The sequence below is a fragment of the Mustelus asterias genome, chromosome 11 (assembly GCF_964213995.1).
Source record: "Mustelus asterias chromosome 11, sMusAst1.hap1.1, whole genome shotgun sequence".
In the NCBI taxonomy this organism is placed as follows: Eukaryota; Metazoa; Chordata; class Chondrichthyes; order Carcharhiniformes; family Triakidae; genus Mustelus; species Mustelus asterias.
In genome coordinates, this window is record NC_135811.1 from 68432131 (window position 1) to 68447113 (window position 14983).

General features: G+C 44.8%; 1 protein-coding gene across 2 annotated transcripts in view; it reads right to left on the reverse strand.

Annotated features, from left to right (window-relative positions):
• The window catches only part of tlk2 (tousled-like kinase 2), a 174372-nt gene extending 165062 nt beyond the window's left edge, over positions 1-9310 (reverse strand). The window contains exon 1 of one of the 2 annotated variants that reach the window (XM_078223694.1): positions 8944-9310. The gene's annotated coding sequence lies outside the window, so the exon portion shown is untranslated. The remainder of the gene's footprint in view (positions 1-8943) is intronic. The other variant, XM_078223695.1, reaches the window with a different exon arrangement.
• Positions 9311-14983: the final 5673 nt, after the last annotated feature.

Consider the following 14983-nt stretch of genomic DNA (forward strand, 5'->3'; position numbering starts at 1 on the left):
CCACTTGGTCCACAATAAAAGAGCTGTCTCGCAAATCCCATTCCTCTCATCTGTTCACTACAAAATGTTTCTTTATTAAATATTTATTCTTTTTTTACAAAAGCCATTTACAGGCCCTGCTTCGATTAGTATCCAGGCAGGCATTAAACTCTCTGTTAAAAGAAAACTCCGATTCCCTCTTTCAATGAAATTGAATTGATTACATCTAGTTTCCAATTGGTCGAAGAGTAGAAAGTGTCTTTTTAATTAGCTCCATTAAACACTTCCATTTGGAACACTTCCGTCAGATCACTTTTTTGTGATAAGTGCCCCAGGGAAGTTTTACTGTATGGGGCCTAGTTATGATCACATCTGGAATACCTTGTGCAGTTTTTTCCTCCTTATTTGAAAAAAATATATAACTATAAAAGATACAATGTGGATGGCACAGTGGTTAGCACTGCTGCTTCACAGCAAGAAGTTTAACAACACCAGGTTAAAGTCCAACAGGTTTATTTGGGAGCAAAAGCCACACAAGCTTTCGGAGCTCTAAGCCCCTTCACAGCGCCAGGGACCTGGGTTCAATTCCAGCCTCAAGTCACTGTCTGTGTGGAGTTTGCACGTTCTCCCCGTATCTGCGTGGGTTTCTCCAGGTGCTCCGGTTTCCTCCCACTTTCTGAAAGACGTGCTGGTTAGGTGCCGGACTGTGGCGACTAGAGGAATTTCACAGTAACTTCATTGCAGTGTTAATGTAAGCCTTACTTGTGACTAATAGATAAACTTTACTTTACTGCTGCCTCACAGTGCCAAGGACCCGGGTTCAATTCCAGCCTCGAGTCACTGTCTGCGTGGAGTTTGCACATTCTCCCCATGTCTGCGTGGGTTTCCTCCGGGTGCTCCAGTTTCATCCCACAGTCCAAAGATGTGCAGGTTAGGTTGATTGGCCACGCTAAAGTGACCCTAGTGTCGGGAGATTGGCAGGGTAAACTGTAGTTATGGGAATAGGGCCTGAGTGGGATTGTGGTCAGTGCAGACTCGATGGGCTAAATGGCCTCCTTCTGCACTGTAGGGATTCTATGATTCAGATTCTATGATTCTATGAACTACATTGAACTTCTTCTCTCGGAGGGTGGTGAATCTCTGGAATTCTCTGCCTACTGAAGTGGTGGAGGCTACCTCGTTGAATATGTTTAAATCACGGATAGATGGATTCCTGATCGGTAAGGGAATTAAGGATTATGGGGAGCAGGCAGGTAAGTGGAACTGATTCACTTCAGATCAGCCATGATCTTATTGAATGGCGGGGCAGGCTCGAGGGACTAGATGGCCTACTCCTGCTCCTATTTCTTATGTTCTTATTAGCAGTTCACAGAAGATTCACTCATCTCAATCCTGGGTAAGGGACGTATCTAATGTATAACGGTTGAACAGGTTAGGCTTATACCCAATGGAGGATAGAAAAATAAGAGGTGATCATTTTTTAAAGATTATTTATTAGTCACAAGTGGGCTTACATTCACACTGCAATGAAGTTACTGTGAAAATCCCCTAGTCGCCACATTCCGGCGCGTGTTCGGGAACACTGAGGGAGAATTTAGCATGGCCAATTTACCTAATCTGCACATCTTTTGGACTGTGGGAGGAAACCGGAGCACCCGGAGGAAACCCACCAGACACAAGGAGAATGTGCAAACTCCACACAGACAGTGACCCAAGCCGGGAATCGAACCTGAGTCCCTGGCGCTGAGGCAGCAGTGCTAACCACTGTGCCACCATGCCAGCTTGAAACATACAAGATCCTGAGGGGGAGACCAGAACAAGGGGACAAGGTTTAAGAATAAGAGGGCTCACTTTTAAGAAGAGATGAGGAGAGTTTCTTTCCTCTCAGAGGATTGTTTGTCTGTGGAATTCACTTCCCCAGAAAGTGATAGAGGCTGGGTCATTAAATTAGGTCATGGCAGAAGGTGGAGTTAGACAGATCTTTGATACACAAGGGAGTCAAGGATTATGGAGGGCAGTCAGGAAAGGGGAGTTGTGACTATAACTAGATTACCCATGATCTTTCTGAATGGTGAAGCAGGCTCGAAGGGCCAAATGGTCAACTCTTGCTCCTAAATCCTATGTTCTGAGAACAAGTCTCTCGCATTCCTGGCATCATCTTAGTGAATCTCTTCTGAATTTTTTCCATGGGTGTGGCCTCATTCCTAATACAAGGTGCTCGATACTAAACACAATCTTGTAACTGCCACCTCACTATGACTTGGACACATTTAGTCTTTTGTTCTTGATGTCACCAGTTATCTAACATTCATAATACTTACATTTTATATCAACTTGATCTCCCAATTGTAAAGTATACCCAAACTCTCAACATCCTCAGTCTCTCTACTCCTTTTAAAGTTTTGCCACTTAATGTTTTTGTCACTTTCATCCTTCATCAGCTCACATGTCTCCAAATTTCACCAGGTATCTGGCTGCCCAATCTGCTCACCGATTTTATAGAATCCCTACAATTCAGTAGGAGGCCATTCAGTCCATCAAGCCTGCACTGGCAACAATCCCACCCAGGCACTATCCCCGTAACACCACGTATTTACCCTGCTAATCTCCCATGATACTACGGGTCAATTTAGCATGGCCAATCAACCTAGCCTCCACATCTTTGGAGTGTGGGAGGAAACCGGAGTAGCCAGAGGAAACCCACTCAGAGATGAAGAGAATGTGCAAACTCCACACACGGTCCCTGACGCTGTGAGGCAGCAGTGCTAACCACTGTGCCAACGTGCTGAAGATTTGTCCTCAGATAAAGTGCCTTAGACTCATCTTCAGTTACCCAAGATATTTTTCTGCCATCAACAAATTGATATTGTCCCATTTTACCCAAGGCCAGATCATTCATATATTTGAGATGGGCAAACCTCCTAACAGCCTTTCCTTCTGGTCTGAAATACATTCATTAGCCACTAGTCTCTGCATTGCCCTTTACCTAGCCATGCTGCCTCCAATATTCCTTAGTTTCAAGATCAATCCTTTTATGTGGCACCAGGTCAAACAGTTTTTGTAAATCTATAAGAAAACATCCACTGCATTTCTTATATTCCACTCACTTCTCAAATCACTCAATTTAAACTGCTAGACACAACTACCTTAAACTCTAATTTTAAGACGACAGTAATTTTATCCTCTATTATGACTGCTAGATGTTTAAGCAGACAATTCTAGAATTACCTGGCCCTTTCCTTTCTTTCCTCTTGAACAGATTGGCAATGCTGTAGAACAGTTTTCAAATCCAAGGTGGTTTGGAAAATTGTGGTCAGAGTTTCAGCTTTTATATGCTCTAAAGGTCAGCGAGTGGCTAGAAGTCCAATCAGACTCTTAAGTTCCCAAATAAAAATACTACAAAATTGGATCGATTTCAATCAGTCACCTAGTCCTTTTTTTTGCCTGGATCTCAAAATTGTGGCCATCTTTACACCTTACCCAAATATGTCGTCATTTTTCAATATACCTCGAGTGTTCTCTTATTAATCATAGAAATCATAGAAACCCTACAGTGCAGAAGGAGGCCATTCGGCCCATCAAGTCCGCACCGACCACAATCCCACCCAGGCCCTACCCCCACATATTTACCTGTTAATCCCTCTAACCTACGCATCTGAGGACTCTAAGGGGCAATTTTTAACCTGGCCAATCAACCTAACCCGCACATCTTTGGACTTAAGGTGAGACAATCCAGATTTCATAGAACCCTTACAGTGCAGAAGGAAGACATTCGGCCCATCGAGTCTGTACCGACCACAATCCCAACCATGCCCTATCCCCGGAAGCCCATGCATTTACCCTGCTAATCCCCCTGACACTAGGGTTAATTTATCATGGCCAATCAATCTGCACATCTGGAGGTGTGTGTGTGGAGGGATCCAGAGCACCCGGAGGAAACCCACGCAGACACAGGAAGAACGTGCAAACTCCACACAGACAGTGACCTGAGGCCGAAATTGAACCTGGGACCCCACCACTGTGAGGCAGCAGTGCTAACCACCATGCCAATTGAGATTGAAAAAAGGTCCTTCAAACTTACGCCATCTAAAATGTATCCATAATTACTTGGTTACAGGTGTCATTCCCATATTACCTGCTGATCCCTGCCTCGAGGGAACACCATGTGCCTTCCCCTATCTCTTCAGCCTTGATGATACTCTGAACAATGGGCCCTGGCCCTTTCTGTGTCAGCAAATTACAATCATCAGAGGAGTTTTGTAAAAAATAGTCTGTAATTTGATGGAGTAGCAATGCTAACCTTTTTTTAAAAACAACGTAAATATGCAACAGTAACACAGAGATTACCTAGTCAATGACACAGTTGGACATTTTTTAAAAATGCATTTTACAGCTTTGCAGGAAGTATAAGAAACAATGAGTTTCTGCACAACTTAAATTGATGCCCTAGATTACTGTGTTGCTGGAACTTCCTGCCAGATCACATGATTTTTCATATAGACATGTAAAGTTTTGACAATGACTATTCCAATATCTACCACATCAGCCAAGTCTTCTAAAGGGTAGGATCACCAAAAGCTGTACTGCAAAAATGCAACTACTTGCCACCCCAGCAGAGATGTGATATTTGCACAGCCACTGGGACATACATGTGCCCCGAAATGTAAACTAGTAGGAATTCTAAATTCACCTTATGGCTCATTAACCACCTTCATGTAGACAAATACAGTTCTGGATCAATTTAGAATTGATATTTGACACCATGGAGTCAATGGTATATCTCTCCAGATCAAGATCTTAAGGGTCATTACCAACCCTCTCTTACAACAGCTCCTTATTCAAGCTCCTGAAAGCAAGCATAAAAAAGTAGAAAGTATCAGCACTCCCTGCCCCTCAAGACACACCAAACTTATCTAAATTTAACTTTGCATCTCCATCCTCAACAATGGAATTAAAAAGTTGCACCATCATTAGGTCAACCCACTTATAATCTGATCAGCAAAAAACCACTGGATAAAGTGCTGGTTTCAGAATGAATGTGGTATAGTGACGACTTATGGCCAACAACTGTGGAATTAATTATAAAACAGAGCTTCCAAAATTAACACTCACTTCTCTAGTTCAATGCCAACTCGCCACCCCCAATCAAGCTGACCTTGTGTTATGTCAAATTGCTGTGCATCGCTTGCAATGGGCTGGTTACAAACAAACTATTTTTTCTCTTTCAACAAGTTATAGCCGAAGGAAGATCTTTTTTCACAAATGCATCATCATACCAACAGCCAAAATAATCAACAGGATCACAAGACCATTTAATTGACTTTCTGTACCCCTTTGGTAACCTAACTGGTCAACTGACTCCTCTGAAGGCTATTTTGATTCCTGTTACATTGCAGTCAAAAAACAAGAATGAACCGCATTTAGAAACTGGCAAAATAATCATATCAACACACTAAAGAAAAGGATTGCTTCAATTTTCTACCTACAAATGGTACATCTCACACATTCTGAAATTAAATCTGATCAATGATTCAAGCCTGACTCGATCCACAATGTAAAAGATAGTCCACACAAGGTACAAGATTGAACCCACAAATCAAAGGGCAAAGGAAAAAATTCAAGAAATATACTCGAACGTGGTCCTATTAGCTGGAAACAGCTGTTCTCTTGCAGTTTTATATGAAAACTATCCTGCATTTCCCATTCACCTCTCTCAAAAATAAGTTGAAGCTGAAATGACAACTATCAGGTATCAGGAGCTGTGCCAAGTAGCTAGGGTAAAGGGCTTCCCCGTCAAAGGTTGCCAGCAAAATCACACCTAATGTTTTATAGTTCACTGACTTCTCATACTCAAAAAAATTGTTAACGTCTAATCTCATCATTAACAAGTCTGCAAACAGGTCTTGTACATCCTCAACTTCAGTGGCCTTAAAGTCTCTCACACTATCTTTTCTGCTGAATGGATGAAAGCTTGGTTTTGAGTCACAACTTACACACAAGGTTTATTAAAACCAGAAGTAAGGGTACTCCCACGTTATATTCAGCCCTCATTGATAGTTAAAAGTCAAAATTTTCAGTAAATGTAGATAAAAATGTAATTCTATCCTCAGAAGATTCTTTCTCCGATGATTCAGCCGAGGAAGCCTAATAACTTGGCAATTATGTACCTTCAATACATACAACCACTATCCACAAAGAATATTGTAGACAAGCTGTGCTCAGAGTCATTTGATAGATGATGTTAGAAATTTTATGAACCTCACAAATGCATAATATTCACATCAAAAAGCACACCAATTTTCAGGAGCAAGATTAGGCCATTCACCAAGATTGTGGCTGATCCTCTATCTCAATACAATACTCCAGCACTCTCCCTGTACCCCTTGACACCTTTAGAGTGTAGATATATATCGATTTGTGATTTGGCCTCGACATCATTCTGTGGTAGAGAATTCCATAGGTTCACCATCCTCAGTGGATAAATTTCTCCTCATCTCAATCCTAAATGGTTTATCCTGCATTGGGAGACTGTGACCCCCTTGTTCTCGACCTTCCAGCCAGAGGAAATAACATCCCTGCATCCAATCTGTGCAGCCCTGTCAGAATTTTATACGTTTCAATCAGATCCCCTCTCATTCTTCTAAATTCCTTTGAATACAGGTCCAGTCCACCCCATTAAACAATAGAAATAAAGATAATCTGTCCACTGTTTACATTCAACAATGTGAATTGATTTCCCAAAGGATTTCCCAGGAATAAGTGTACAATTCGTTCCAATCCAAGTAATGCTATCTTGCAGATTCAATCAGGAAGCCTAGTGGAGGACATGCCAGTGTCTATATCAACGGGGATAAAGTAATGATCGACAGCTTCAGGTTTTTGGGTGTCCAGATCAGCAACAACCTGTCCTGGTCCCTCCATGCTGACACTATAGTTAAGAAAGCATACCAATGCTCTACTTTCTCAGACTAAGGAAATTTGGCATGTCCGCTATGACGCTCACCAACGTTTACAGATGCACCATAGAAAGCACCCTTTCTGGTTGTATCACAGCTTGGTAAGGCTCCTGCTCTGCCCAAGACTGCAAGGAACTACAAAGAGTTGTGAATGAAGCCTAATCCATCACGCAAACCAGCCTCCCACCCATTGACACTGTCTACACTTCCCACTGCCTCGGAAAAGCAGCCAGCATAATTAAGGACCCCATGCACCCCGGACCTACTCTCTTCCACCTTCTTCCATCAGCAAAAAGATACAAAAGTCTGAGGACACGTACCAACTGATTCAAAAACAGTTTCTTTCCTGCTGCCATCAGACTTTTGAATGGACCTACCTTGTATTAAGTTGATCTTTCTCTACACCCTAGCTATGTCTGTAACACTACATTCTGCACTCTCTCCTTTCCTTCTCTATGTACAGTATGCTTTGGCTGTATGGTGCACAAGAAACAATACTATTCACTGTATACTAATACATGTGATAATAAATCAAAATCAATCTTCTCCCTTAAATACTAAAGGCATTCAGAGTATACACACAGATAATTCCAAGTGAAAAATGGTCCTTTAAACAGTTAAACTATACGAATCATAGAATAGAATCATTTGTATCCAGCCTACAATGCAATGGCCACTTCTTCTTTCTGCTAGAATCATCGAATCCCTACAGTGCAGGGATTCAGCCCATCAAGTCTACACTGACTCTCTGACAGAATATCCAACCCAGGCCTTCTCCCCTGTCTGACCCCTGTAAACCCACACATTTACCATGGCTATAATCTATCTAACCTACACACCTTTGGACACCATGGAGCAATTCAGCATGGCCAATCCACCTAACCGGCATATCTTTCGGAGTCTGGTAGGAAACCGGTGCACCCCAGAACAATCCCGCACAGACACGGGAGAATGTGCAAACTCCACAATCACCCACACCGGGAATCGAACCCATGTCCCTGGTGCTGCGAGATAGAAGTGCTAACCACTCTGCCACAGTGCTGCCCCATTTTTATATTTGCATAAAGAAATATTGGTACAAAGAAACATAAAATATCTTAAGTGAGGAGGCTGAAATACTGCACTTCATCATTTAATTCACTGCTACAAGTGCTGCACAGAGTCCATCTTGTACTGTACTTTAAAAATGGGCAAAAGTACAACATGAAAAATGATTCTGACTTTTAGATGGAGCAGGATGTCCTGTACTTACAGACCTTTACATGCTGTGAAAAGGAAATTAATCTGTACAACTAGGTAGGGTGGGCAACAAAGAGGGAGCAAGAGCAGGTGGGGTCAGGAGAAGGGGGATGAGGGTATAGGAAGAGGTGAACCCACCCAGAGAGGAGGGAGGGGATGTGCTGACAAGTTTTATGAAGGATTGGTGGGGGTGAGATGGCCTTTCCCCGTGCTCAGTGCTGCCATGAAGAGGCTTTTCCCTTCAGGGGGAGAGACAATCAGCAAACTCACTATTTTGCAAGGACTCTGCCACTGGGAACTGCTGCGCAGCCGCACTGAGCCCCGGCTGCCGGCCGCGCATGCGCTCAGCTCTAACCGGCCATCCAGCCGGCTCTGCGCATACTCATTGCGGGGAAACTCTGCCGTTCCCCCGGCAGCGCATGCGCAGCGGCCTGGGCCGCGGACACTATTTGGCAGCGTTGAGACACACCGGGGGTGAGGAGGGGGCAATTAACCAGCCCCGTGTCTCTCCCCCCCCACCAACCCCAAGGTGGAATAAATACAGAGCCCGAAATAAAACACCCTCCAGTCGCACCAAATCCCCAGCGGCTGTCCACCCTCACCCATCCCCGGGGGGGCCAGGCCTCAGGCCTCGGACTGGGAGTTTACCTCAGCAGCCGGTCACAGTCTGAATCGGTGTGGCGGGCACCTGCTGCTGAGGCCGGGAGTCCTCTTCCCCGAGGCCTTGTCCCCCCCGCCCTCAGTCCAGCCCTCTCCGCTCCCCGCTTACCTGCTGTTGCCGCCCAGCCGGCGGCTCCCTCAGACGGGCGGCGGGTTTGGCCTGTGGCCGGAGCTAGGCCGGGGGGGGGGGTGAGGAGGGAGGGAGTGGACTGCGACCTGGCGGGCAGTGAGTGCTGGCGGGTGGGCGGAGAGAGTCTCAGGGGGCCTGGCGGCGGCCGGAGCAGCGCGACATGGGCCCCGGAGGCCGGCGGTGAGTGTCTCTTAAAGCGGGGATGTCCCTGTCCGGGGAGCGGGCCCGCCGCGCGATTAAAAGTTAATCAACAATAAAGCAGAGTGTCCTCTCGCGAGATTACACCAGCATTCCCCCCCTCCTCCTCCCCCCGACTCTCCTCAACCCAAACCCTAACCCTCTGTCTGCACTAATTCAAACTTCATGCCAATTATCTCCGCCTCCGCCAGGGAAGTGAACATCTCCAATTGTTTCTGGCCTTGGGGGGGTGGGGTGCACCAACCCACCTCAAGAAGGCAGCCGCACTAAGAGTTTAAAGCTTATTTATTAGTGTCACAAGTAGGCTTACATTAACACTGCAATGAAGTTACTGGGAAAATCCCCGAGTCGCCACACTCTGGCGCCTGTCCGGGTTACACTGAGGGAGAATTCAGCATAGCCAATGCACCTAACCAGCACGTCTTTCAGACTGTGGGAGGAAACCGGAGCACCCGGAGGAAACCCACGCAGACACGGGGAGAACGTACAAACTCCACACAGACATTGACCCAAGCCGGGAATCAAACCTGGGTCCCTGGCGCTCTGAGACAGCAGTGTAACCACTGTGACACTGTGCCTGCCTGACAAGGGCATCCCAAGCTTCTCTGGTCAAAGCCACACTGGGCGCTGGAGACCCGAAATGAAAACAAAAAGTAGAACATAGAACATTACAGCACAGTACAAGCCCTTTGGCCCTCGATGTTACGCCGACCTGTGAAACCATACTATAGCCCATCTAACCTACACTATTCTAATATCATCCATATAAAGTACTGGAAATGCTCAGCAGGTCCGGCAGCATCCATGGGGAGAGAAACCGAGTCCATGGCTGGAATTCTTCAGCCAATAATGCCCCACCACTGCTGTGAGAGGACAGAGAATTTGGTGCTCGGCCAAATCTCCGTTTGCTGCAGCCAGACGGGAGAATCCCGTTAGTGTGAACAACTAGAGAATCCCCACCTCCGCTGCTGTCTCTCTCTGACTGAAGAAGTCACATTGTCTCAAAACTTGAACTTGGTTTCTCTCGCCACAGGTACTGCCAGACATGTTGACTCTTCTTCAATATGTCTGGCAGGACCAAACCAAGCTCAAGTTTTGACACAATATGTCTTGGGGCGGCAGGCTGGCACAGTGGTTAGCGCTGCTGCCTCACAGCACCAGGGACCTGGGTTCAATTCTGGCCCCGGATCACTGTGTGGACTTTGCAGTTTCTCCCTGTGTCTGCGTGAGTTTCCTCTGGGTATTCTGGTTTCCTCCCACGCTCCAAAGATGTGCGGGTTAGGTTGATTGGCCATGCTAAATTGACCCTAGTCAGGGGATTAGCAGGGTAAATATGTGGAATTGCAGGAATGGGGCTTGGGTGGGATTGCGGTCGGTGCAGACTCGATGGGCCGAATGGCCTCCTTCTGCATGGTAGGCATTCTATGATTCTATGTCTGGCGGTACCTGTGGAGAGGGAAACAAGAGGCTGGAATTCTCTGCTCAGTCACACCGGTGGGATTCTCTGGGCCCTCTGGTGGCCCGCCCCATGCCATGGGTTTCCTGGCAGTGTGGGGTGGTTTCATTGGTAATTGGACACCGGTAGGACCAGGGGATCCTGCTGCCAGTGAACAGCGCTCCGCCTCCCGCCGCCAAGTTAAAATGCTGAGGGGAAGCCAGCACATCCCACCCAGTGTTCACATTTCAAGATAATATGACTTCTTCCGAACCCAAAGATGAATTTTGTATGACTTGAAATGTTAACTATTTTTCTCTCCACAGATGCCACAAGACTTGCTGGGTTTTTCCAGCACTTTCTGTTCTTATCCTGAGCTTCTGGTGACAAGGTTTGGCAGTTTCCACCCAACTTTTTTGAAACACCCTTTTGACTAAATGCCAATCAAACACTAAAAACCTCTTTCCTGGTGGAACTTTCCCCACCTCCATTTGCTATTCGAAAATAACAAAAGGCTTGAATTGAAATGCCACCTTTCATAACTGCAGGATAAACATTTTAGGTTGCCAGCCCTCTAGGACTAGCCTGGAATCTCCAGGAAGTAAAGATCAATCTCCAGGAGTAAAAAAAGAGAGTGCTGGTAAAACTCAGCAGGTCTGGCAGCATCAGTGGAGAGAGAAACAGAGTTAATGTTTCAAGTTCACTATAATTCTTCAGAATGGAAGAGTCATATTGGACTTGACATTAATTCTGTTTCTCGCCACAGATGCTGCCAGAGCTGCTGAGCTTTTCCAGCACTCTTTGTTTTTGTTTCAGATGTCCAGCATCCAGGGTATTTTGCGTTTATATCAATCTTCAGGACACTGCTATGTGAAATCGTGAAGAAAATTCAGAGGACACTTAAAGATTGAGCATTTCTCTTTGTCAGCTATAAAAATATTGAAAATAGGGAAAAGACTGGTTGACAGTCAAACATCATGCAATTGGATCATGAGTTGTTTTGCTTTCCAATTGGTGTAGGAAGGCAGTACATCACAAGGGTGGATATGTTGGCCGATGAATGACTGGAGTGTGAGGCCTGTGATGTGATGAAACCTCCATGAATACAGTTAATCACAGTTGGCAACCTTATTTGGCGGGGGGGGGGGAGTGGGGGGGGAAATATAATCACTGTTGGCATGTGCATTGGTGGCAGCCTATTTGCATGCAAGGGTCTCATAAACAGCAATGTCACAAAGACCAGACACATCTATTTTAATGATGTTTGTTCATCCATAAATACTGGCCAGGACTCCCTTGATCTTCAAAAGAATGTTATGGGATTTTTTGTCTGCCTGAGGGCAGATAGATCCTCAATTTTACGTCTCACCCTTAGCACGTAGAGTGTTGGCTGTGGTGGTTTTCAATGCATTTTTATCATGAACAAACACCAGTTCTCAAGCTTGATTAAACCTGATCCTTGTTCACTTTTGTGACTATGGCTGTGCTCTCAGTGATATGCAGCACTGTCTGCTTCATGAATGTTTTACCAAAAAACCAACTTCAGAACAAAACCAGCCCTGATCCACCAAATAGTGTTCTTTCACATCTTTCAAGGAATGTGGGCACTGCTGGCTCGGGCAGCATTTGTTGCTCATTCCTAATAGCCCTTGAGAAGATGGTGGTGAGCCACCTTTCTGAACTACTGCAGTTCATGCAGTACAAAGCCCATTTGGCACCCGTCCAGTTTTGAATTGGATGGACTTGTTTTCCAGAGGGACTTTCTAAAACGCACACCAAATACAGATTTGTGCTTCTTTTAGTTTTGTGTCGAATAATGTGGAAGCATTGGATATTATCAGTTTCAATAAATTTCCATCATCAACTTAGATTTTTTAAATTCATTCATGCTGGCTCTATCAGCATTTATTGATTTATTGCCCATCCCTGAGGACAATTAAGAGTCAACCACATTGCTGTGGATCTAGAGTAACATGTCGGTTAGACCAGGTAAGGACGACTATTTCCTTCTCTAAAGGACATTAGTGAACCAGATGGGTTTTTACAACAATCAACAATGGTTTCACGGTCATAATTAGATACTAGTGAATACAATTTTCACCATATGCCCTGGTGGGATTTGAAACCTGTGTCCCCAGAGCCATGATGTGGAGATGCCGGCGTTGGACTGGGGTAAGCACAGTAGGAAGTCTCACAACACCAGGTTAAAGTCCAACAGGTTTATTTGGTAGCACAAGCCACAAGCTTTCGGAGCACTGCCCCTTCATCAGGAGAGTGTGCTAGCCCAGTGACGATATCACTACGCCACAGCCTCCCCCAACACAATTAGGGGATTTTCACAGTAACTTCACTGCAGTGTTAATGTAAGACTACTTGTGACTAATAAATAAACTTTACTTTTTTTAGAGCCTTGATTACACCCCTATTCTCATCCCACCTCCAGTCTGCTCCATCAGCCTTTCAGTGTTGGAATTTGTAAAAGGTTAGGGAAGTCACGTGTTTATCCTGCTTTCAGGGAACACAGCATTGTTGTGGGGTTTATTAATGTTTCATACAGACAGCAGTATAATTGAATATAGAACACATTGCACAATAACATACGTGCACATATTAATTACTCATTTGTAAGAGGCAACAACTTGAAACTTTGCTGATGACAATGACTTCATAATTCACAAAAATAATTTGCATTTATGCAGTACCTTTTGTAACCTCATAGCCAAAGCACTTCACGGATAACGAAGTAGGGTCTCACAAACAGCAATAAGATGAATGACCATGATGATTTAGTGATGTTGGCTTGGGCTAACCTTTGGCCAGGACACCAGGAAGAACCTTCCCTGCTTTTCTATGAGGCAGTATTCTGAGACCCAATATCTCATCCAAAAGATGGTTTCACAAGTTACTCTAGTAGAGAAGGTGAAATGAATTATTTAATTCATCCTCAACTGCAAAATATTAATTCTCGTTTTAGTTTACCATCACATCCTTTATCATCACATCTTTTCTATGTGTCAGCTTGGCTCAGCAATAACACTTTTATCACCACATCAGATCATCATGGTTTCAAGCTTCAATTCAAGGTCTGAGCTTTGAAAGTCACCTCAGTGTACTATTGAGGAACTGCTGCTTTGTCAGAAGTACCGCCTTTCGGACAGGATGTTATACCTATCTGCTGAGAGCTAATGAAGAAAATTGGTAAAGTCAACCATCCTAGAGATGGCAGAGACAGTAAACCACCACTCATTGAGGATGTTGCTAGTGACTTACAAATTTAAGATCTGTTGTAGACGTTCATTGCAGTGGTTTCACCTCCCTGTTTTGTCTCTTTCTCCACCCACCCCCCACCCCACTTCCTGAGTCCAATTGTTCCTCCCCTCACACATCTAGCCCCGTCCTCTCTACCTGTTTAACTTGAATACTGCATTCTGTATTGGTTCCCTTTGTGAAACTAGAGATTCACAAGTTGAATAAATTATTGGAGCTCAGAACTAGTTCTAGCATAATGCATAATATTTGGATCCCTTGGAACTTGAGAATCTATCCCACCAGAAATTAACTAACTACTTTATGGTCAAAGTCTGAAACAAATTGCACTACAGTTTGCCTACCGCTGCAACAGGTCCACAGCAGACGCCATCTCCCTGGTCCTGCACTCAACCCTGGAACACTTAGATAACAAAGACACCTATGTCAGACTCCTATTTATTGACCACAGCTCAGCCTTCAAAACCATTAATCCTACGAAACTCATCTCCAAACTCTGTGGGCCTGGACCTCGGCTCCTCCCTCTGCGACTGGACCCTGAACTTCTTAACCCATAGACCACAATCAGTAAGGATAGCCAACAACACCTCCTCCACGATAATCCTCAACACCGGTGCCCACAAGGCTGTGTTCACAGTCCCTTACTATACTAATGACTGTATGGCCAAATTCCCCTCCAATTCGATTTTCAAGTTTGCTGACGACACTAGTGTATGGGTCGGATCTCAAACAATGACGAGACAGAGTACTGGAATGAGATAGAGAATCTGGTGAATTGGTGCGATGACAATAATCTCTCCCTCAATGGCAACAAAACGAAGGAGATTGTCATCGACTTCAGGAAGCGTAGTGGAGAACATGCCCCTGTCTACATCAATGAGGTAAAAGTAGAAAGGCTCGAGCGCTTCGCGTTTTTAGATGTCCAGATCACCAACAACCTGTCCTCGTCTCCCCCATGCCGACACTATAGTTAAGAAAGCCCACCAACACCTTTACTTTTTCAGAAGACTAAGAAAATTTGGCTACGACTCTCCAACTTTTACAGATGCACCATAGAAAGCATTCTTTCTAGTTGTATCACAGCTTGGTGTGGCTCCTGCCCTGTCCAAGACTGCAAGA